Source organism: Alligator mississippiensis, chromosome 5, assembly GCF_030867095.1.
Source record: "Alligator mississippiensis isolate rAllMis1 chromosome 5, rAllMis1, whole genome shotgun sequence".
In the NCBI taxonomy this organism is placed as follows: Eukaryota; Metazoa; Chordata; order Crocodylia; family Alligatoridae; genus Alligator; species Alligator mississippiensis.
The window spans coordinates 190,986,470-191,010,713 of NC_081828.1; the positions used below are offsets into that span (position 1 = coordinate 190,986,470).

Below are 24,244 nucleotides of genomic sequence, written 5' to 3' on the forward strand. Positions count from 1 at the left end.
AATGCTGGGGTATTTGAACAAGGTAATAGGCAGCTTTTAAAAAAGCTTTTTATTTTGCAGCTTAATGATCTCCATCTTGTTCAAATATTATTTACATTAGAATACATCTGATAGACTCATAAAGTTAAACATGCTACTCAATAAGATGGAAGAGAGCCCTGGCAAGCCTCAAAGAAGCCTTAAAAATGCTTCAAGCATTTAGACTTAAACACAGCACAATGTAAATTTTTTGTACAGCACAAGCGTGAATATATGCCCAAGCACGGAAATAAAAGACAAACAATAGACAACCAGAGAACAGCACACCATCCAGGTAAGGTACTGAAGCAGACCCATACATGATTGGAATGATCCAGTGACTACTCTGTATGCTTGGTCATGCCTTAGCTGTTCTTGAGCTGTGAGAACATTGTATAAAACTGTCTGAGTCTCTCTACAGACTAACCTAAATTATCACACTGGTTGGCTGCTATTTTATTCTCTGACAGAAATCAAATGTACCACCCCTTGTTTTATCTACAGTCCAGCAAACATAGGCCTATTCACTATAAACAGTTTTTTACCCCTCAGTTTCATTAATCTCATACTTGTTTGGTTTCATTCCTTTCTGTAGTTTCTACTGGGTGAGGGGTCCCTGCACACCCTGGCAGGATGCAGGGTACTGTGGGTCAGGAGTGAGGGGCAGCAGCAGGGCTGGGAGGGCGATGGTTTGGGACAGAGGGGCAGACGTGCACACGCACATGCACATGACTCACCCGGACCCCAGGGCCCCATTCACCCCAGGCCCTGCCCCACTCCCTCCCTCACCATGGGGATCTTGATCTGTCCCTTTCCTCTCCCCCTACCCCTTCCCCTCCACAGACTTACCAGCTTGGCACTCTACACATGCCAGAAGAAAAATTCCTGAGACTTGATCTCTTTCAGGAGATCATGAGTCAGAATTAATTTGATTTGGAAATCGGGAGTCTCATGATTTTTCTTCATGAGAGTTGACATTACTGCCCCTGTGCATTCAGAGCCCAGCCCTGGGGCTGGGAAAACCTAGCCGCTCACCCCAGTCCCCGGTCTGTGCTGTTTCTACCCTGTCAACCCTGGCCAGTTATTTTTAGCCCCCTGACCCTCCTACCCAAGGATGGACACCCCTCTCCTGCACAGACCCATCAACCCCCCGAACTTGCTAGCCCTGCTCCCAATCCTGCTGGTCCATCCCCCTGCCTTGAGTTATTCCAGTTTCCCTGTATGGCTCCCAGGACTGATGAACAACTTTACATGCTGCTCCTGGTCTACGTTCATGCGGCTTTAAAATAAACCATCTGATTGTAGACCAGGTGTAGTAGATGCCCCTAACATACCCATAAATTTCATAGACATTGGGGCTAGAAGGGACCTTGTAAGATCACTGAGTCCAGCCCCCTGCCCAAGGGGCAGGAAGTCAGCTAGTGTCAAAGAATCCCAGCAAGATAAACATCCAAATGTTTCTTGAATGTGTCCAGAGTAGGTGCTTGCACCACCTCTGGGGGGAGTCTGTTCCAGGCCTTAGGGGTTCAGACAGTAAAAAAGTTTTTCCTTATGTCCAGCCTAAAATGGTCTTGCAGAAGTTTGTGACCATTAGACCTTGTCATCCCCTGGGGTGCTCTGGTGAACAGGTGTTCCCCCAAATCCTGATGCACACCCATTATGTACTTCTAGGCTTCGCCCTTGAGCCTGTTTCTCCAGGCTGAAGTGTCCCATAGGTCGCTGCCTCTCTTTATAAGGCTTGTTCTCTTTCCCTCTGATCATGAGTGTGGCTCTCCTCTGGACTCTTTCAAGCTTCTCCACATCCTTCCTAAATTGTGGAGTCCAGAATTAGATGTAGTACTCCACCTGTGGCCTCACCAAGGCTGAGTACAGCAGGAGGATGACATCCTGGGTCTTGCTTGAGATGCATTGGTAGATGCAAGCCAGAGTTTTGTTCACTTTGCCAGCTGTGGTATTACAATGGTGGCTCATTCATCTTGTCAGTTATAACCCCCAAGTCTTTCAGTCATGGTGCTAGAGAGTGTAGCATTGCTAACCCTACAAGTGTGATGCGGGTTTTTATTCCTGAGGTGGAGCACCTTGCAAGCCTATTGAGGTCAGCCTGGATCACCAGCCTATCCTCAAGTGTGGAGACTCTTCCCCAAATTTTGGTGTCATCAGCTAACTTTGCCAGTCCACTTTTGATACCAGTGTCCAGATCATTTATTAAGACATTAAAGAGTCTAGGCCTGAGAAAATGCCTTGGGGGATGCCACTAGTCACCGAGTGCCATGTTGGTTCAGTTTTATCAACTACCACTCTCTGGGTCCAAGCTTGGACCCAGTTCCCCAGCCATTGGACTGTGGAGTAGTTGAGGCTGCAGTTGCCCAGTTTTTCCATGAGGACATCATGAGACACCAAGTCAAAGGCTTTTTTTAAAGTCCAAGTATATGACATCAATCAACCTCTTACCTTTTGTCCAGGTGATACATCACCTGGTCATAGAAGGAAATGAGATTGGTCAAGCAAGACCGACCCACAACAAACCTGTGCTGGCTATCCCTTAGAATGTTGCCTTCTGTTAATCTGTCAAGAATGGTTTCTTTGATAATTTTTTCCAAAATCTTCCCAGGGATTGAGGTCAAACTGATTGGCCTGTAGTTTCCCGGGTCGTCTTTCCTCCCTTTCTTGAAGATGGGCACCACACTGGCTCCCTTCTAATCTTCAAGTACTTCACCCGAGCGCCACAAGTTCTTGAATATCCTCGCCAGTGGCTGTGCTATGATGTCTGCCAGTTCCTTTAGCACTCTTGGGTGCAATCTATCAGGACCAGCTGATTTATGGTGGTCCAGCCTCTCAAGATGCTCCCTCACAAGATCCATACCAATGGCGGGCATATATTGATCTTCACCCTGGTCATCCTGCATCATGTTCGGCATGGTGGTGAAAAAACAATGCAAAGTAATCATTAAGCAGATAGGCTTTTTCCTGGGTGTCAGTAGTCAGCCCCAGCTGGTTTAGCAGGGGTCCAATGTTGCCCTTGTTTTTCTTTCAACTCCCCACATATCTAAAGAAGGACTTTTTATTGTCCTTGATTCATGTAGCCAGATGGAGTTCAGTTGCAGCCTTGACTTTTCTAGTTTGCTCCCTGCAGGTGTGGACCAGTGCAGTATACTCCTCAATCATACAAGTTATGATTGTAACTAGGGTTACTTACAATTTTTTTCACATGAAAAATGTTTTAATAGAATAACAATGTAGCCACTTTTTGTGTTAGATTCCTGCAAACAGGTCAGCTTTTAGTGGAAAGACACACGTACCTAAAAACTGAAAATTTTCTCATTTTAATTCCAAAAAAGGGAAAGTTTTCATACAGAAAAGTCTTCCTGGTGACCTCACAGGAGCTGATGTTATAGTGTATCATGTAGTTCACCTACACATTATTTTCTGGGGGACAGGGCTTTGACTCAGAAGTGAAAAAGGAGGCCTTCATCTTTTGACAAATGCCACCTTCCTTTGCAAATTGTTTTTTCCCAACATTTAAGAGTGACTGTTTCTGAATGGCACGAAGGCTTTTTTTATTTGCTGGAATTGTTAAGCTTGTTTGTTACAATTCTCTCAAAGAAATTTTCCTCTAGAAATCTTCTAGTTATGAGACTTTAATTGCCTAATCTCGCTCAATGAGAGAGCACAGAAGTTACTAACAGTGGTCTGTGAGGCTAGGGGAAATGGTCTCCAAATTGTGCCAGTCCCTGTGTACATTCACAGTGGTTTCAATTAAAATTCTGATGATTAGAGTGCATGGCATACTTTAGCTGTCCCAGAACAGTGATCATGACCTAATTACCAAGACATCCCAGAACAGTGATCATGACCTAATGGCATACAGAAAACTGTCCCTACAAGCAACATAGCTACATGCTGCTTCAAAAAGGCTATTTTCCCCAAACTGAGAAAGCTTATGATTAATTCAGCAAAAAAGAAGGTGGAGAGATTACTTGATTCTTTGTTATAAATATTTTCATCATGAAAAAAGATAATGGGTACTATAGGAAAATTTATTTCAGGACAGAAAGGTATAATGAGAATCAATGCCTAGAAGCTAAAGCAGAAGACATTCAAATGAGTAATAAACCATGAATTGTTAACAGTAAGGTTAATTAGCCTTTGAAAATAACTGCCCAGGAAATGTATCTATTTGCCCTCTCTTGGTGTCTTAAACTCAAGGTGCGAGGCCTTTCTGTAAGATATTTTTGGGCTCAGTTAAGGAATAAGGGCATGTGATATACTAGATGTCAGACTACATGACCTGCTGTTCCCCCATGAAACCTTTCAGTTCTATGATTCTGGCTACAGTACAGAAAAAGTCTTTAGCTTCTTCAGGGCTAAGTACAGACAGTCAAGAAGCCCAAGGCTACATCAGTTCAGTCTTTGCAGGATAGTCTAAGCTTCAGAGATTAAACTGAGAAGCAACTGGACACACATTTACTTTTGATTCAGGTAATGCAGCCATATGCCTGTAGTGGCTCAAGCCAGAAGATAGGGGCTGCTAGACCACGGCTCTCTAATTCATAACAACATGCTAATTCATAACAACAGAAGTTTCATAAACCAGTTTGACCCAAATCAGTTAAATCTGATACTACATTCAACCAGGTTTATCTTAAACCAGTTTCAGCCATTTTGAAACTGGTTTTTATGCACTGAATTTCTGTTCTGTTACAGGTTTAAACCAATTTCTGATTACTTAAACAGGTTTATGTGTAACTTCTATCCCTTCACATGTGCTTTGGGTTGTGGGGAGCGGGGCTTTAATTAGAGTGATTCTCGGGAGCCACTCTAATTAAAGCGCCCACATTGTCTCATGTATTTGGCTTCCCACAGTTCAAAATGGCAGTGGGGACCCTTTAATTAAAACTCGTTTGACAAGGCTGCTGGAGTGTGCTAATTAATCAAGTCTGTTCCAATGTGTTCTAATTAAAACGTGTTGGAGCAGGCATTGTGTATGTGTAGAAGTGCCCTTGTGTGGAAATTTTCATGTACGTAGCACATGCTCTGCAGAGTTGAAAAGATACTGTGCATTATTTTACAATATAAGCAAATATAACCGAATCCTTAATCCTCTATTGCATAACTTTGCACAAAATGCTGATGAGGTCATATGTAATAGTCCCTAACACTACAGTGAAGCAAAGGGAAGTCATCATTTTAAAAAGAATGGCACTATATGCACAAACCAGCAGTTTAACTCAGACCTCCACTTTTTTCTTGGTTTTGCAAGCTTTGTAACTTTTTGACACAAAGCCATAAATTAGCTCACAGTGGAAAAACTATTCCAGGTTCATTCAAAAAGTGTGCAGATCTTGGAGATACATCTGGACTGAGTTTAACGTTTATAATAAATCCAAATCAGGTGAATTTCATGAGGTTTCAGTACCATCTGTATTTATATTACCTGCAAGATAAAATATATATGTCTGCAAAGGAGGACTCTGTAGTAATGCAGAGGATGAGGACAAAGAGCAATAGCTATGCTTTAACTTCTACCATAAGCAGAATTTGCAGCAGGGTATCCCACAGGAAACCACCACTAATTCAGCTCTGGTAAATGCTGAGCAGGGTAAACGCCTATTTTAAATATAAGACAAACTTTTTAAAACAAAATAGTTCTTCTAAAAATGGTCCGTCTTAAATTTGAGTGAAGAAACTTATATGCGCCATAATGTTTATATCTTTGTAAATATGTCTTTACTTGACAGGGGTTTTTTTCCTTAGATTGAGCAACAAAAAATTGGGACGGTATCTTATATTTGAAGGAATAAGGTAGGTATTTCCAGTTCAAAGAGAAAAAGCATGAAGCAATATAAAAATCTCCCCAATGTTGGAAGCCTCCTCCAGTCCTAGGCATCATCATAATTTTGCTTTCTGTGGGAATACAGTTCCAGAAATATCACTTTCCATACAGTTTATTTCTCTGCTCCCAAGCTTAAAGTGTACCCCATCTATACATAGCACCTCTGTTTGTTTGTTTTTTCTTTGTGGTCTAGGGTTGGCAGCAGGCAAACTTATGGTTTCCTTCATCACTAAATCCACAAGTCTGATCTGGTGAGTCTTACATTTCTCATCACCTCATGGAAAATATCTGAATTTCAACCTAAAAACAATGTTCAAACAAAATGGCAAAACTAAAGCAGTAGTAAAATATGGTCTTTTGTATTTCATTATTGTTCCCACATACAGTAACAGGTTCAGCTGGTCTCCAATAAGGTCAGATGTCCAATTATTAAAATGCATTAAAAGCAGCCCATAGAAGTAGCACTGTCCCCAGAATCCACTTGTATACCTCTTACACACCCCCCCCCCCCACCCACCCCACCATGTACCAGCACACCAAAGTAAAAGGAAAAAAGCAGTAGAAGCTTCTTTTGACTCCTTCAGCAAAATGGTCACACATTGATTTGGTGGGGTATGATACCATTAGGATGTCTATTTCTGGATCAGGTCATAGACAAAGTTAAGTAAATGAATATGGTGGATTTCCAGTGCTCTTGTAGTCTGGTACTGACAACTATGTCTAGTAATTTAGACCCAGTCTCTGATTCTGTTCTTGTGTTGAGTAGTACCCTTCTCCATTGATAAAGCCCATTCAATAGGGTATCTAGCCTGAGGAAGGCAAACAGAATCTGCATCCATGCCTGGTGGTCAGTCACGTAATTGAACTATGGGCACAAATTCATTCATGGGTAGCAGAAGGAAAAATTTCAAAATTTAGATATTTTCAAGGGGTATATAAATGATTAATAAGTCTTTTCTGTTTCCCTTAAGTACAACATCACTTTTTTCTTGCCACTCCACTGCCTTCTGCTAATGTTTGTTCATTATGTGTTTTCACAAATATTGGCTAGCATTCTTCCCAGAGAGCCACAGATGTTGTTAGTCTAAGTTGTGAATGTACGCTCCAAAATCTGGTTTCCTGTGGTATAAACATCTACTGGATGCCTTATAGAGTTTAAGGGTTCATTAGCCAGACATTTCTGCAGAGGCATCAGAAGGTCTGGACCAAATACCTTATACCTTTATCAACCAAGCTCACTTAAACTAGTATAAGTGGTCAGAAACCAATTCAAATCTGTAACATAACGGAAGTTCAGTGCACATAAACCACTTTCAAAATGGCTGAAACTGGTTTAAGATAAACTTGGATGGATGTAGTATCAGACTTAACTGATTTAGGTTAAATCAGTCTGTGCTAGATCCCCTCTAGATTCAAGTTAACTCACAGCTTGCCAGCATCCCAAGATGATTTGCACTTCCTCCACAAACCCTCCCCTCTTGCAGGGTGAACTGTCTAGCCTTGGCCCAAGCTGTCTGATCCAGCCAAGCAGGGAGGCATGCTCTAGTCCACCCTGGCTTGGGCTACTGCTGCATGTGGCTGCATTTCCAAAATCAAAACTGAACCTCTGTTCATTTGTTCATCAGTTCAATCTAAGCAGCTTAGACTAACCTGCAAAGATTGAATTGATTCAGCCTTGGGCTTTTTGACTATCTGTACTTAATCAGATAGTCTATAGATCTATAGTGTGTACAGCAGTTGCTTTTTTGCCATTTAAAGCACTTCACTGCTGTGACTTAACCAAAGTGCATAGCTTTGTAGTACTTTAAAAATGGGTACAGAGCTTTAAATTAACTCTTGTTAAATGGGGCATTAAATTTTGAAGTGCTATATTTTACAGTGCTTTAAATTACTTCTATATGCCGGTCAAATTTGTGGCGATTCCACCTGTATATCATGGGCTTTGAGCTTGGTTAAAGCTCCTCAGCACCACCAGGGGTAACCCAGGAGCACTAGCCAAACCTGCAAAAGCTGGCAACTCACTCTGCTCCCACCAGTAACTGAGATAGCAGTGCATGCATGCACACATACAGAAACTGACTTTTTATGGCTGGGAGAGACCAGGTGTGTGTGTGTGTGTGTGTGTGTGTGTGTGTGTGTGTGTGTGTGTGTGTGTGCATGCGCACACACGCACACACCCTTTCATCACAGCTCTGCCTTCTCCACTGATCTGCTGCTGTCTGCAGTCCCCTCCAGCCCCAGGAGGCTGTGGAGTACCCCCTGCCTCCTAGCTTGGAAACTGCAGGGAGACTTAGAGGTTCCACCTCCCCCTCCTCAAAACTGCACTTCTGTCATGTTTAAGAGTGCTTGAAATTTATAGTGCTATAAAAAGTGCTCTAAGTTACAGCGCTGTAAAACGTGCATGGAACACTTCTGTACACACCCTTAGTCTACAGATTTACTACACCAGCAAAAATTGTGTATGTATTTACAAATGGGCATGCATGCATGCACACTGGGCAGACAATAAGTATACACTAAGCCAGTTAGGTTGGAGTGGCGTATATTTCAGTCTCTTCCTTCCAATTGTTTCATAGATGACTTCTTTATTTCTCCCCATATGTCCTTTCCCAGGAAAACTGCCCTCTTCCAAAATCTTACTGGTTGAAAACATGTACATTGATTTGGCACAGCAGGAGAAAATTAAATTTTAGCAAAAACAGAATTGTCTGAAAATTTAGAAATTCATCAATAGCCTTAACTTGGATCCTTTGCTTTGCCTCAGTCCGTCTAATTGCATGTCTGAATTGCACTGAATTTAAGATAGCTTTGACTTTCCTTTGGATGATCACCCGGCCCTTTGATCAAGAGGATTCAAATTTCAAATTAATCTTAGCTGGTAAATATTCCCTTTTCCTTTAGAAACATGGGTATCCAGGGGCGAACAACTTGTGTCAAATGTGATGTTATTATTTCCTACTAGACTCTGTACTCTTCCCTGGTTTACCAATGTGGCTTCACAAATTAATCAGAGCAAAATCATTCCTTGAAGGTACAGCCTGGGTATACAATGCAAAATGCAATATTTGACATCCATTTTCTGTTCCGGGAGACTTCAGCTCTTGCTTTGACTAGGATTCAATGTCAAAACTAGCTCCATTAAACCTCAATGGTAAAAGAAAAAAAGCCTGTACTATTCATGGATATCTTTAACACTACTAGGAAAACATTTTAAAAAGTGGTAAAATGTGTTTATACAACATGACCTTCTTATGGTTGAAAAAAGTTCTTTCCTTGCTGAATTCAGCCTAAGGCACCTGCCTCAGACTTCGACAGATGTACAGATTGCTGGAGACACAATCTCAACTGCCAGCTTTATTGGCAGACTGTTGTTATTGTTTCCATGACATACTTTATTTTCAGTTTACACAGGAGGTGATCAATAGTAATACAGCTATGGTTTGTATTGGCTTCTCTTTCACTTCTACAGCAGCAGCTCATTGTTTGTAATAAAACAACAAAAATTTATACTTTTCTGCTCCCCAAATCTCAAGAAATCTGTACAAAATAGCAGTGTTTGGACTATGGATAACAAGATTCCAGAACATTTTTTTTACCTAAATGTGAGACTTGCTTCAGAAGGGCCAAATTGTTTAATTACTTTTTCATGTGGAAATATATTTAATTTAAATGCCATAGAGGGAAATCAAGCTACCATTCACATTTATGTGTGTGTGGGGAGGGGAGGGCAGGAAGGGAGAGCTGACTAACTGTTACATTTGCCAAAACCAATGAACACTGCACCTTGCAAGTGCCCTGTGCATAAGCCATGAATTGATTGAGCCTATGGTCAGGCTGTTCAACAAGCTGTAGATAAAGTGCCTCCAGTGCCATTTTGAAGTGTGGAGTCACTGATACAGGAGATGCTCCAGGCGCTTTTATTAGAGCAGTTTTTGGAGCCGCTCTAATTTAAAGCGCCCCATCCCCCCACTCCTGAAGCACATGTATAAATGCTTCATATTTTCTAGTTTTAAGTTACCTGTTCTTTAAACACTAAAAGTCCTAAATTCAGCCACAAAGGTATAAAAGTCAAGCATTTGTAGGTGAAAATGAATATTTTTACTAGAACAGATTTTTTTCTCTCTGATCATTTCTGTTTTCTCTGTAAAATTACATCCATGCTCTACTTATTGCACAGGCTGTGGAAATCTGCAGTGAGGACTGGAAAGAAGAAAATATTGCCTGTTGCAGAAATGCAATGGGTAGCACCAACCTAAATCTCCACCTTGACCTCAGGAAAGAAGGTATATTTCTAGTAGTATTTCTTGGGAGATCTTTTGGAGAACATTTGTTTCCAGTGTACTTTAATGAAATTCATGGAAGCAACCTAAGCTCCATGGAGGCAAGGTGAAGTTTTCTTCTGTTAAAAGGGCACTTTGATTAGAGAGGCATAACCTGTTCTGACACAGGACTGAGAGGCAAGACCCGCTGAATCTTAACTTCATTTCTGACATTGGTTTTCTCTGACTTTGGACAAATAGGTGAATTTTGATTCAGCTTCCATAACTGTAAAATGTGGACTACAACATGTAGGTACGAGGATTACTTAATGTTTGTAAAGCATGCCAAGACTGAAAAATGCTGCATAAATGCTGTTGTTATTCAGAAGTGTTTACTTTCCTTCCAGTAATGAATGGGATGAATGTGGTAGTCATACATGTATCTTTAAAAAGAAGAGGGAGAAGAACCTTCCCAATTATCAAAACATTAGAATTTGGCTCCTTTTTGATATAAGGAACAAATCCAGATTGGTTCAGTCGGGATCTAAAAGGGACCAAGTGGAAATTAGATGCCTAAATTCCAACAAGTGATCTAAATTAGTCCTGCTCCAGCAGCCACACACCACAGGGGGACAAGACTTCATCTTCTCCCATTTGACTATTCCCATAATTGGAATACAGAGGTATGCTTATTTTTGCTTGCACTTTTGTGCATATGCTCTCTCTCTGGCACCAAGACTCTGGTATTTATGGCTGTCCAGTGGCCCCACTTCAATAGTTGGAGTGGAAAAGGCTCCCATCCTGCCTATTCAGGGGACATTGCTAACATACTGTGAATCTTTCCAACTGAAATCCACTTCTGAATGGCCCACCTAGCAACATGGTAGATAGACTCCCATTGAGTTAACTAGGACAGCAGTTTACTCCTTGGATGGATGCCCAGCTCAAGAATTCTTCTTTGGTATTTGAATATATCCTACAGATAACTTTGCCTGGAGCCATCATGGAAGATGGGCAGCAGCTATGCCAAGTGAGCTAAATTTAAATTTCCCTGATGGAAAATCTCTGGCTCATATTGTCTAGAGTCTTTGAAGTAAGAGTAGTAGTGTTTTAGCATTCTGGAAAAATATAAATCAATACCAAAAAGAATTTTATAACAGAACAGGAATCGGCAGGTATATTATGTAATTTATATATAAAAATAGAACGTAATAGCGTGACATACTACCAGAATTAAGCCTACTTTTATTACATACTATAAAATACCTCAATTGTTTAAGCATTACTTTGGTGTCCTAAGAAGCAAGATGAGCTTTGTTTAACTCACTGTCATTTTTTGCCTTACCATACTCAGAGGTTTTAACAAAGCATTATCCTTATATAGTTATCATGCCAGTCTCCCAATATGTTTATCATTGTTCAAAGCCATCGTCAGTTCAGTTTTGTAGCAAGAGTCTAGCCATTTTTGCAAGAGTCCTGCTCAATATATAACTTTATTTAAAAAGTGAAAGGGTTTTTATTATTTTTGAGGAGGAACCATTAATGATTTGAGGAAAGAATACCTATTACAACCGCTTCCCTCGAATTGAGAACTTTTCAGAGGGGCTTGGGCCTGAATAGGTTTTTATTTGTGTTGCAAGTAAATGAACAATTCAGACTGCTTTCAGGCTTCAATTGTAACACCACAATTGGAGAGTGAAATGGGAAATGTTAGGTCTGCAGTACAGTGAGCTTTGTGCAGTGTGCTCCTGATTCCTATCTTGAGAATTAAGTTGCAAAATGAGACTGACAAAGGCTGAAAAAACTGTTAAATCACAGCCCTTCGTTCTGAGTGGCTACGTGCTTGTGCCAGGGCGCTTGGGGAAAAGAGGAATGTGCAACAACTGTTGTGTTATACATCAGTGTTCCCTGTATTATGAACCAGCCATCCTCTCCGCCCTGTCTTTTCTATCCACGCATAGCCACACACACGAAGAAATGCTTGTAAAAAGGAAGCCGTATAAGAACGATACATTCAAAGCAGAGGGTTATCTCAGCTTTCTATCGGGCTTGGTTGAAAGAGGATGCTGTTGGCTAGTGGTTCTCCAGGAAACTATTTCTTTGTGACAGCTGCTGGTTTTAATGAATCAAGTCAATAAACTACTTTGATGACATCTGCTTCTTTTTTCCTCCACATACAAAAGCTTGTAGAGCCTGAATTTAGAAGCAGACAGAGTTTAGAAATAGGCAAGCATAAATTAAGGTTTGTGGTTAATCATAGACTTCAACAATCTTCTGGGACAAACGTCATGTTTAAATTTAATAATAGCAGTTATAGCTTTGTTGGGCTGGTCATAAGAGATCTTTACTCTGGAAACAAACACTTTCAGCTTTGTGGCCGTTCCATCATTAATGCAATTAATTTGAATAGCTGAGTGGTTAAAGGCAACTTAAGAGCTAAGAGTGAATATAGCAACTGAACCCACGAAGTCAGAGAAAAGAGATCTGTGATTTCTTTCTGAAGCTTGTAATGAACTTGGATTCATTGGCACTTGTGTGAATGTGAGACCTTATGGGGTATTATGGAGGACCCAAGGCATCTCCTTTTCATAGGACCAACAGTTCTTTAGCACTAGTGGTCCAAGGAAAGAAATGGGAAATACCAAGAGAATTTGATATTTCATGACATGAAATACTCAGCTAATCATACAAGAGTGCAAATTAATATCTGTCCTAGGTTGACATGATGATGTGGCAGCTGCCTGTACCCTGTGTGACTGGAGACCAGCATAGTCAAGTAGGGTCCTTCAAGAGAAAGGGCAAGGAAAAGAGATTTTCAAAGAGATGCAGACAGATAAGTTTTCTTTCACCCCTCAAAGTAATGGAGAGGAGGCTTGGTTAAGGATTATAGCCAAGCTCTCCAAAACTCTCATTTCAGGTTCTCCTCCCAGTGCCACCAGGCTGGTAGTTCTGTTTCAGTACATTGCAGCTTTAGTTGCTATATTTGCTTGTTCAGCTGTGGCAGTGTCCCTTAGACCAGCTTCTAGGTAATTTGGTGTAGATCCTGTGAATATCAGATCATCTGACTTCTGTCTCTTGGTCCGTCTTCAGTGAGCTCTTTCTGATAGCCTCCCTTTCATTAAATGCCCTTTCATTAAATCTGTCCCAGCGGGAGCAGTTCTGTGTCCTTGCTTCCATTCTCATGTTCCAAGTATTGTAACTCATCTTCAAAACTCTCTTGCCTTGTTTCTTCCCTTATTGTTTAGGTTTATTTCTCCTGCAAATTCTACTTTTGACTAGCTCCCCTTTTTAATGGCGTTTATTTTTGTTGTTGCATTTTTTCTGATCCTTCCCAGGCTATAGTCTGTCTGCCTGTCTGCATAATCTAGTTTATCTAGTTTGAGGATTTATTGTGGGCTCAGACACAATAAAAGTGTGCTCATCGCACACTTTTTTTCTTCCACTGAGGTGGTTGACCACTATCACAAAGGAGTCCAGCAAGTGTCTCCATTCCTCTCTGACTTTACCAAGGTGCACATCCCTAGCGCAGACCATCTGCAAATGCTTACTCAGCCTGATGAAAGGTATTTGTACCCAAAAGCTTGCAAAAAAACAATGTTTCCAACTATTTGAGTTGGTCTAATAAAAGATACCAGATTTACCCAAAGAACTTGGTCATTCCTAGATGAGACTTTCTAGTCTCTCGTGTATGAAATGCATTTTTTCCTGTTTATTCAATTTTCTTACTATCAACTCAGACATCTTGATTTTTGTATTTAAACCAGCTATTGCCCCTTTTGCTGGCTTGCAATGCCATGCCACAGCTTCACTGGGAATATGTGTGCCCTGCTGTCTCTCATAATTACTAGATGCATTTAGTCTTTGCTCCACTGCCCTTACACATGTCTTCGTGAACAGCAATTATCTTATGCCATTGTTTTAAAATCCCTAGTTAGTTTGTGAGGTACAGATCCAGGCATGCCTTGTCTTAAACATTAGGTTTGCCACAACTATGTGGTCCAAGACAATTGCAGTAACCCAGTTTCTCTGTATGCATGTGCATTGCCCTGAGTAGTCCCCCCCTCATCATTTCTAGCTTAGTCACTTACTTTCACAGCTCGTGCAGTGGTATGGGGGCTGAATGACAGTCAGCCCTGTTTGGGGTATCAGTTTTCATCACAGATGCCTGGGTACTCAGTTTTGGCTTGCCATACGATCATCTGGGCTAGGGACAAAAGTTACACACAAACCAGTTTAAGTGATCAAAAACTGTTTAAACCTGTAACAGAACAGAAGCTCAGTGCACATAAACCAGTTTCAAAATGACCAAAACTGGTTTAAGATAAACCTGGTTGAATGTATAGTATCAGACTTAACTGATTTGGGTGAAACCAATTTATGAAACTTCTGTCCCAGACCCCTTTCTAGTTTACATTAAACCAGAGTCCCCCAGCATCCCAGCATGCTTTCCACCCCTGAGCTTGGCTGTGCTGGCTGCTCCAGCAGAGAATGGGAGGTAGGCAGGAGAGGGGAGGAAGGGACTGCTTCCCCCAGGCAATCCCTGGCTGGGGTATGAGGCCAGGAAGCGGGGGGGGAATTAAACCCCCCTTCCCCTGAGTACAGATCTGTCCTGCCTTCCTAAACTTACTAAAAGTTACTGCTGGCAGCAACTGTGGACTACAAATCCCAGAGGCACCTGGAAGCAGGAAGAGGAACTGATGAGCAACCCTGTAGAGTCCTGCTGTTGTGATTCTGGATTGTAAATCCCAGAGACCTTGGGGGTAGCAAGAAGAAGTGAATATACAGCTCATGCTGGCCATGTGCCAGAGAGCCGTGCGTTAGCAGCCCCCAGCTTCTGGCTGACTGCATTTCCTGAATCAAAATTAAATATATGTCCAGTTGTTAATCTCTGTGGTTTAGGTTAACCTGCAAAGAATGAATCAATTCAGCCTTGGGCTTTTTGACTGTATTTAGCCCAGAAGGTATAAGGCTCCTTGAACCTTTCATGACCTATATCTTTCAGAAGGTGTATTTTGGATTACTGGCTATTCTGGGACAGTTCATATCATGTAATGGGAGGTAGCATAGCCAAGGGAAAAAGGATAGAGTGAGAAAATCTGCTTCTAATACTAGTTCTGGTTACTGTGTAACCTTGAAGATGTCACAGCACATTCCTTTGCCTCAGTTTTCTTCTCTAAAGTGGGAATAATGAGAATTACCCCTTTTTTTTTAAATGTTTGGAGTTCTGTTGGTACAAGGGGGTTAAATTAGGTGATGACTAGGGGGATCAATAGTAGTGCTAAGCCATGATTATGGTAGAGCAAAGAACAAATCAGTAGAACCAGGTATAGTCAACGTACTCAACAGCTGCCAATATAGTTTCTGGGGATGTTCTACTTAATACCAAAGGGATTCTACCAAACAAACTTGGGTCATTCAAATTAAATTCATGAGCTCACCCTTATGGGAGGTGTAGGTTGTAGCCATGTTGGTCTAAGGACATAGGCAGACAAGGTTCTTTGGGTGAATCTGATATCTTTTATTAGACCAACTAAATAGTTGGAGAACAATTATTAAGCAAGCTTTCAGGTTCAAAAACCCTTCATTGGGCTAAGGAAGTTTCTGCAGTTGGTACGTGCTCTTCCTGGATGGAATGAAAAGTAAAAAAGCCAGAAGCTGGGCTGGTATGCATACAAGACAGGTAGTCAGTGAAAATGTATAAAGTAAAATGAGATCACCCTTGTTTTGATTCTCTTTTAAATATACTTGCTGGAATAGCAACTAAGAAATACGTTTATAATGATTCTTTGTCTTTGTTTTGTTTTGTAGCTCAGCAGGGTTGGCCAATATAAAAATACTTCAGTTCTGTTTCCTGGTCAGACACGCCTTGAAAATTACATGCTTTCAACTCAAAGCATAATTGTATACATGAAACTAATGTTCATGTACTTTATAACATGCTTCTCATAGCCTGTGGTCTCTTGTCATCTTCCCCCTCCCCCATCCCTCTAAAACTGCTTCTAGAAAGAAATAAACCTCAGAAGAATGGAAGCATAATATTTTACTGCCTGTGCAGTTTATAATGCAAGTTCTGCCTACGTAGCAGCACAGATACTGTTACATTGCTCCATATTTGTCACTTCAGCCCTGAATGGCAGTGTTCTTACAGACATCCTGGATAGGAAAGGAAGATAAATTTGTAGATGCTTCATCTCTTTCCTAGTCAGATACGATGCATCTTTTTCCTAAATGGATACCAAGCCAGACAAAGTGAATCTTTTTGTGTCATAGAGAGGAAGAAATAGAATGTCCTTTGGAAATTAAAAAAAAAAAAAAGAATATTAAAATGAAATCAAAGGAGTATCAAACAAGCAATGCCTCTTCCATCATCTGCTTCTGTTGTCTATTTAATCCCCAGTACTTTAATCTGGGAGCTGACTTGAAATTCAGAGGGCCTTTCACAAGATTATCTGTATCAGTTCAGGCTTTGAAGTTCAGGCTGCTGGCATCTCATTAATGACAGAGATCAAAAACATAAGATTAACATGCTTTTGGGTCTGCTGGACTTCATTCACACATCACAGAAGTGCTAAGCTATTAGAGTCCAAAACAGTGTTTATGTGCTACCTTCTCAGCCATAAATCCAACACCATGCACTTACTTTATGTATTAAAAAAACAAACAAAAAAGCATTTTGCCTATAATATGGGTGTTTCTTTCATCAGCTTGAACAAAATTTGAGAAATTAAAACCTGTGCTAATTCAAATAAAATGCTAATTGTGTTAATGCTCTTAACATATTTAGGCTAGGTCCTGGTCCTGCCTTGTGGCAGTTTAAAGCAAGCAGAAACCATATATTTAGGATTCCCCTATTGTAGGAAAATACCCTGGTGGTATAGAGCCTCTTAGTGGCTCTCTGTCATCTGGCAGAGAGTGTAGGTAGGAGGCATGTCAGGGAGTGGAGGTATGGCCAGGATGAACTGTGCTCTGGCACTCCCCAGATGTAAGTCCTTAAGGGCTTGTCTATATACTGTGTCAGCAATGGGTCTCTGGGAGAACACGGCTGAGCACACACCAAGAACCCAAGCCTGCTGATGTGCTCCAGAGCTGGAAGTTCACCCATGAGGCTGCTCTGGACTTGTCCACAGCACCTGCTGTCAGACCTGCCAGAGACTGAAGGCTCAAGCTCTGAAACTGCTTTCAATTATGCAGGTCCTGGCCACCTTAGTGGCCTGCACTGGACAACATGTAGCCTCACATATGCACTAAGCAAGCAGGAATGGTGAGGCAGTGTCTTGGGATGGAAGCTCTCTAACCTGACTCTAGCTTTCCCTAACACTGTGAAGAGACCCTTACTTCAGATGGCCATTCTGGGATAGGATCAAGGGAATTACCTAAACATTGCTGCATGTCCATCCCCAGGTCTAAATAAATCAATGTAGGCACTAATGCCCAGTGCAGACTTTCTGGGTCACCCAGGGTATTTTAAGGCAGGACCTCAGGAACAAGATTGTGTACGGATATCCCTTGTGCTGGCTGTTGGATTTATATGGCTAGAGAGTAAAAAAGAGAGTGACCTCATCAACAGGCTGTGAACTATTCTGGGACAGGATCCTCAGCCTCACCTACTGGAGCTATTCCTTTTTGAATGAAATATTAAAATATTTATTGCAGCAAAGGCTGGTACCTGGGTATCTCAAGTCACTGCAGAGGGGGGCTAAGAACTTCCCTACATGAAGAAATTTATGGTCCTAATTATACGGTAATAACCCTGGGTGCAAACACCCTTCTTCCAGAATAAATGTATCCCTCTGGAGACTCATACCAGTTACTTTCCTTATGTGGGCAAAGCTTTAAGGACTTACTTGAGGGAACTGTGACAAAGCAGGGACAAGAACCACAAGCCCCAGACTACTGCCCTAAATCAGTGGCTCTCGCTTCTTGTTTAAATGTCTACAAGTCTCAATAGGCGATTTGGCTAGCAAGGCCTAAGGTTTTCCTTCCCCAGTGAGTAAGTGTAAAAAAATGCAAGAATCCTTGGAGATATGAAGGAATATTTATTCCAGATACAAAAAGGATCAAGTTTATGGACTTTGCCATGGCCTTCGATATTTCTTTTCATCAGTCCTTCTTTCTCTCTCCCTCTCCCTGCTCCCATTTTTTTTCTTTTTTTTAATTTTAGCTATTGGTCACACTTCCATCTTAGGCAAACTTGCACCTTTTTGCATGACCAGTGCACTTTTGTGGGGTCCACCATGAGGAAGGGCAGGATTGGATCATTTTGCTTGGAGCACACTTGCTGTCCATCCACTCTTTGGCTCCCTTTGAAGGAGCAAAATATAGTACTGCCACTGAGACAGGCATGCTATTATTGCTGGCCAGTAGGGACTGAGGGCATCATGGAAGTAAAACCACTTGAACAGCTGGTTGGGGATCTGCAGGACTAGGGGACAGAAGTTCCCAGATCACATCTGGCTGGGCAAGCATTCCACTCTGGGCTACTTGCTGTACTATGGAGACTATGCAGTTCAGTGGCCTTGATCACAGAAACACTTATTCACAAGCTTTACATTACTTACCTAAATGACTCCAATATGGATACTTATGGAAGGCAACTTGGTGCATAAGTGTTTGCAAGATCAAGGCTTTTCATTAATACAAGGTATTAGTAATACAAGGGGGCACAGAAGGGAATTGGTGAGGCTTTATTCACCAAGGCGCCCCTGGGGGTTACAAGAAATAATGGCCACAAGCTAGCAGAGAGCAGATTTAGAGTGGATATTAGGAAGAACTTCTTCACAGTTCGAGTGGCCAAGGTCTGGAACAGGCTCCCAAGGGAGATGGTGCTCTCCCCTACCCTGGGGGTGTTCAAGAGGAGGTTGGACATGCATCTAGCTGGGGTCATCTAGACCCAGCACTCTTTCCTGCCTATGCAGGGGGTCGGACTCGATGATCTATTGAGGTCCCTTCCGACCCTAACATCTATGAATCTATGAATCTAAGGTATGTTGAGGGAAATGTTTGAAAGTAGGTGGGGAGATTGATTCCTGATTTCTGCCATACCCTGGGGAGATATGGGTAGTAGAAGTGATCTAGCCACATTAGCATGGCGCTTTACCCAGGGTAATTAGTCTTTTTGAGGAGCACATTATATGAGCCCTGCACAAAACACTGCACTTACGGGGCTGGGTAGCTTTCAGGACTTGAGCTAACTTAGAAAAAGATGGGACAGATACCCAAATTAACTCTCTGTATCAACCCTGCCCTTTCCCACACCTCCCTTCAGGTTTCTATTTAACTGTCTTCATTAGAGTGTGGGTCTGTGTTAAAGGAAACAAAATGCTATATTGGTATATATAGACGAAAAAAAAATCTTATTTGGAAATAAGACTTGATAAAGAAGTGAATGACAAGAAAGCCCCCACTAGCAGCCCCACAGTAGCACTCAGTGAGCTGTTCTTCATCATTAGAATACTATATAAGCTACACAAGAAAACTGACATCACACCTTCCATTTATTCCTTCCCTTTTTCTTTCTTGTTCATGGGAAACTGAAGCTCCACAAGAGAGCATGATGGAAGCACAAGACTCCAAAATCTTCCCTCTGACTGAGTAGGGCTGACTAGAGCTGTTTGGGATTTATTTTTAATGGAAAATGTGAATTTATGAAAAGCAAAGCTTTTTGTAGAAGTGTTTCACTTTCAATGAACCTTGTGCTGGGGAGAGTTTTGAAATAGAGCTTTCGAATAGAAGCGCAGAGAGATCCACCACAGAATGAACAAAGAGTTAAGGTACTCCCCTCAGATGGGGAAAGACATCCTAATTCAGACCAAGGACTTGAAATTGGCCTTTCTCATTCCAGATGAGTACCCTAATCATCCAGCTATAACATCAACCTCTCAAGCTTCCCTGTTGGACTCTGTGAAGATAATTGCATCTTTCTGAAGTCAGGGTGAGAAAATCTGTAGCTCAGTAGCTAGGGCATGCACTTGAATTCAACCTGGGACACTCAAGCTTAGGTTCTTGCTCTGCCTGATTCAGAGCAAGAACTTAAATCTAGGTCTCCCGTATATCAAGTGAAAGTCTTAAGCACTGTGCTGCTAGCTCAGTTGGTGTGGGCTCTTCATGCTTTTCCAGGAAGCATTTTGAAAGGTCACGCTCGGTGTCAGTATGAAAACAAAATCAGAAAACCTCAATATTTTACACAGAACAAAGCTGCTGCTTTCCTTGCAGCCCTGCCATGGACTGCTTTTCTAAGTGCTATCACAAGGATGCCTTTGAGCCTATGCAGCTCTGAAATGAGGTCTGTCCGGCTCAGTTGGGACCTGTACATTATCCAGGTCTGCAGCAGACACATTCCCTTAGATGGGAATCATAGAATTTTTAAGGTAGAGCTGATGTTTTAAAATAGACCAAAAGCCAGATATATATTGAGTTGTTGGTACGCAGTGCCACCAGATTCTGAGGTGGGGGAAGTCTTTTTGGCTTCAAGTGTTTCTGTCTCCACCAAAACTCTCAGGGAGGACAAATTTCCTTTTAAAAGCCTGCCCTCAGGGGAAAGACAAGTTGTGCTGTGTGCACTTTACGTATACAATTAGCATAAATATACTTTGTGTAAAATTTCCCAAGTTAGAAACAAAGAGTTTGTGAAGATCCTAATTGTACCAATGGGAATGCATGTCACAGATAAAAAGACAAAGAGCAACCATGTCCAAGAAGACATGAGAAAGAGGCCAAACCAGCAATCGCCTGAATTCAAAACAACCCCAGAGGCTGCCTCTGAAGCCATGCCAGCAGAGTCAGCAGTAGAATTTGCCAGGGAGTTAGCCCTAAATCACGCCACAAACCCAGCTGCTGCTGCAAATCATACATCTCAGTTTGGCATTGTGAACCTGCCACACTTACTGTGAGAGTAGCCACAGTTATTGACTTTATTACTAGAGTAGAGGAGATAAAAGGAACAACATCAAGAGCAGCACCATGAACTCAGAATTTAAGCTGTGACTTTGTAATTGTAAGTCTTTTCAGTTATGAAAATGTTTTCTTAGAACTTTTTTTTCTTTTGCTTGTGGTCAGCAAAGTAAATGATGTTGCACATTATTGCAAAGACACATCTGAGACTTTGTGAACTTTCTTCAAGAAGTTACAAACAGTAAAAGCTACTTCCAACCCTACTGATTGGTCTGTCCACATAAGGCCTGGTCTATCACTCAAGCTCATGGGTTTTCATTGACCTTCTATCCATGGTTGGCCAATCTACTGGGAAGAAACATTAGACTGAAACAGAATTCCCAGTTCTAAAAATCCAAACCTTCCCCTTTTAAACCCAACATCTATAATGCTTCACATGCTGGAAAGTTTGCACTCCTCTGTATCTTCCCACCTCTCTTGAGACCTCGCCCTATGTGCATTGAAATCTTGCCAATGTTCCCATTGACATCATGGTGCAGAATCAGGTCACTTATCTTTAGGCTTTCATCATGCCCTGAATGTTCACAGCCAGTGTCCTGACAGTGTCGTTTGGTCTGAGCCTTCTGTGCCAATGCCTTTTGTACAATGCTACAGATGATACTACACAGACACCTCTGAATCTAAAATTTCAAAATCCTCGTGAGGACCTACTCACATAATTTATTCCCAAACAACACAACCAATGTTTATTTAACTTGGAAAAGAAACACTATTTTTTTCAGTGATGAGTGATGCAGAACACAGCATACCTATGCTAAACTTAATTTAACTTGGTTGACAAGGGAGTTACAGTTTTATGATTTATACAGGAATGCAATCCATTCCTTGGAAATCATTTGTCCAGCCATCAAAATGAGAAACTGTTTTCATGTCACACCTGCTTTTCTGAGACATACTCCTAGGTCACTGAAACTTCATCTAGTTGTTCTATGACCCTCTTTTTAGACTCTATATCATTTTTTATTACAGTAGTGTGAATAGCCCTTAGTCAGACACAACTGACCAAATTTTGAGTAATTTTCTCATGCATAACACCCTACATGGGCCCTGGGTTCAGGATGTTAGAGAGAAATGGGTACCCAAGAGAGTCTCTGTGTGACTGGCAGGATGGATGAAGAATCCCCTTGGGCCAAAACATGGGTATGGGTATTGAGAAGCTGTAGATGAATTACTTATATACATGGGTGCATCTAGGACTTAGTAAAAGGGGTATGGCACACTACCCCTTGGACTATGGGAGGGATGGGGGCAAGGTATGGTTGGAGTCCCTGGGGCTCAGGGCAGGGAACAGGTGCAGGAAGGGAGGGCCAGCCTCCTGTTGCCACCTTCCCAGGCATGTCAGATGTGGGAGGAGCCACATAATTGTTTCTGTCACTTGATCAGCAGAGGGGTGGCTATGGGAGGCAGTTGTGCAGGGTGGTAGGCTCAGCTGGGGACAGTGACAGTAGTGTGTGGGATCCTCTTTCATGCACCTGCACCCTGTTCACTCCCATCCCCTTTGAACTGTCCCCCACCACCACACCGCTGTCCCTGCCAAGCCCAGCACCCCATGCAGCTACTCCCTGCAGCTGTCAGCTTCAGCAGGGCAGGAGTGGCTTGGGTTCTCCCATGCTTCTGTCAGCCAGTGACAGTAGTGGTGGCAGTGGGCAGGTTCCTCCTTAGAGCACCTGTTCCTGGCCAGTGGGGATCTTAGTGGGGAAGCAATACGAAACAGGTGCAGGAAGAGGAAACCCATGCACCACTGCCACTGTCCCCTGCCAATACTGGTACACTGTTAAGCTAAACCCCATGGCTGAAGCAGGCAGGAGCAGCTCTGGGGCTTTCCCATGCCTGTCAGCTGCAGATAAAAGTAGCAGCAAGTGAGTCCCTCCTTTTTGTGTCTGCTCCCTGCCCAGGCCCTGGTATCCCCTGCTGGGCTCTGGGCTCCAGTGGCAAGGAAAGGCTGTATGGTGTTCTGGGCTCTGCTGGAGGCACCACCAGTGGAAAGTGTGTGTGTGGGGGGGGGGGGGGACACAGGCAACCGCACCCCTCTAAATCCACTCTTGCTCATACAAATCCACGTTAGCACTTTTTGTCCTGCTTGTCACTGAAAGTGAAGCATAGTTTATCTGTTCATACTGAAAGCAAAATAGGCTTATTAGCTGAGATGGGAGCTTGGTTTTGATCCATAGTCCGTTCAGACCACATGGAAAGACTCTTAAGGTGGAATCCTATGTCTGTTTGCTTGCCTATATGGCGCCTTTTTAGCTATGTAAGCATGCAAAGTAGCCTTTGCACTACCTGGACACATATGTGGTTATCTATATTTGCCCATTATGGATGTGTACATTTAAGACCCAGAAATGACTGGGATAGAGGGTGGCCCTCCCATATTTTAGTCCCAGTACTTGAATGGTTAGGGTACTTATCGAGGAAGCTGGAGACCTGGGTTCCAGGTCCCTCCCCCACCACCCTCACTCAGAGTGATTTCAAACCTTTGTGTGTTTGACTTCCCAGAAAACAGCTCTAACATTCCCCTCTCCCTACTGGTCAAGGTATTATCCAGGTTCCCTTTTGGTGCTCCTTTTGAGGCTGGCCCCTTGGGCAGCCGAGAGAGAGAGAGAGATGTGGGGCCAAGAGGTAGAGAGCAAGATGCAAGTGGCTGAGTGAAATAGATACTGGTCTGGGAGCTTCAAAGGAGTGCTGGATAGGGGATCCTGGGTAATGCCTAACCTGTGGTGCAGAGCACTCTGCTAGGAAGTCTAAAGACATAAATTGAAGCCCCTTTTGAGTAAAAGAGGCCTGAAACCAGGTTCTCCTGCTTCCTGGGTACATGCCTTAAGCAATCAGCTAATAGGGGTAAAGCATGGGAAGGTCCTCCTCCCCAGTCAGTTACTCCAGAACTTGTGTGTCCAAAGTGTAAAGCAGGGGACCAGGCCAGTCAGTCAGATAACTAGAAAACATCCACTTAGATCACAGAAACCGTAGAGACGCTGGGCTAGAAGGGACCTGCAGAGATCATGTACAAAGGAAACCAGAATTCTGCCCCTTAGGGCATGTCTGGCTCCTGGCTGCTCTGGCAGCTGCTGCCAAAGATTAAACTGTACACACCTGCTCCCACTCTACCCAGGCCAAACCCAGTGGCAGCCTCAAGAGCACCTTGCAGCCAACATACCCTTAGTGACTGCTTCCTGGGCTCTGGGTC

General features: G+C 42.4%; 2 long non-coding RNA genes across 5 annotated transcripts in view; one reads left to right on the forward strand and one right to left on the reverse strand.

The window, feature by feature from the left end:
• LOC132250947 (uncharacterized) overlaps positions 1-24,244 on the forward strand; it is a 227,778-nt gene that overhangs the window by 167,908 nt on the left and 35,626 nt on the right. Inside the window, exons 4-5 of the long non-coding RNA XR_009462694.1 lie at positions 6,045-6,102; positions 10,029-10,134. This is a non-coding gene — a long non-coding RNA (uncharacterized LOC132250947). The remainder of the gene's footprint in view (positions 1-6,044; positions 6,103-10,028; positions 10,135-24,244) is intronic.
• LOC109285871 (uncharacterized) overlaps positions 1-24,244 on the reverse strand; it is a 310,547-nt gene that overhangs the window by 80,585 nt on the left and 205,718 nt on the right. The gene's annotated exons all lie outside the window — the stretch shown is intronic.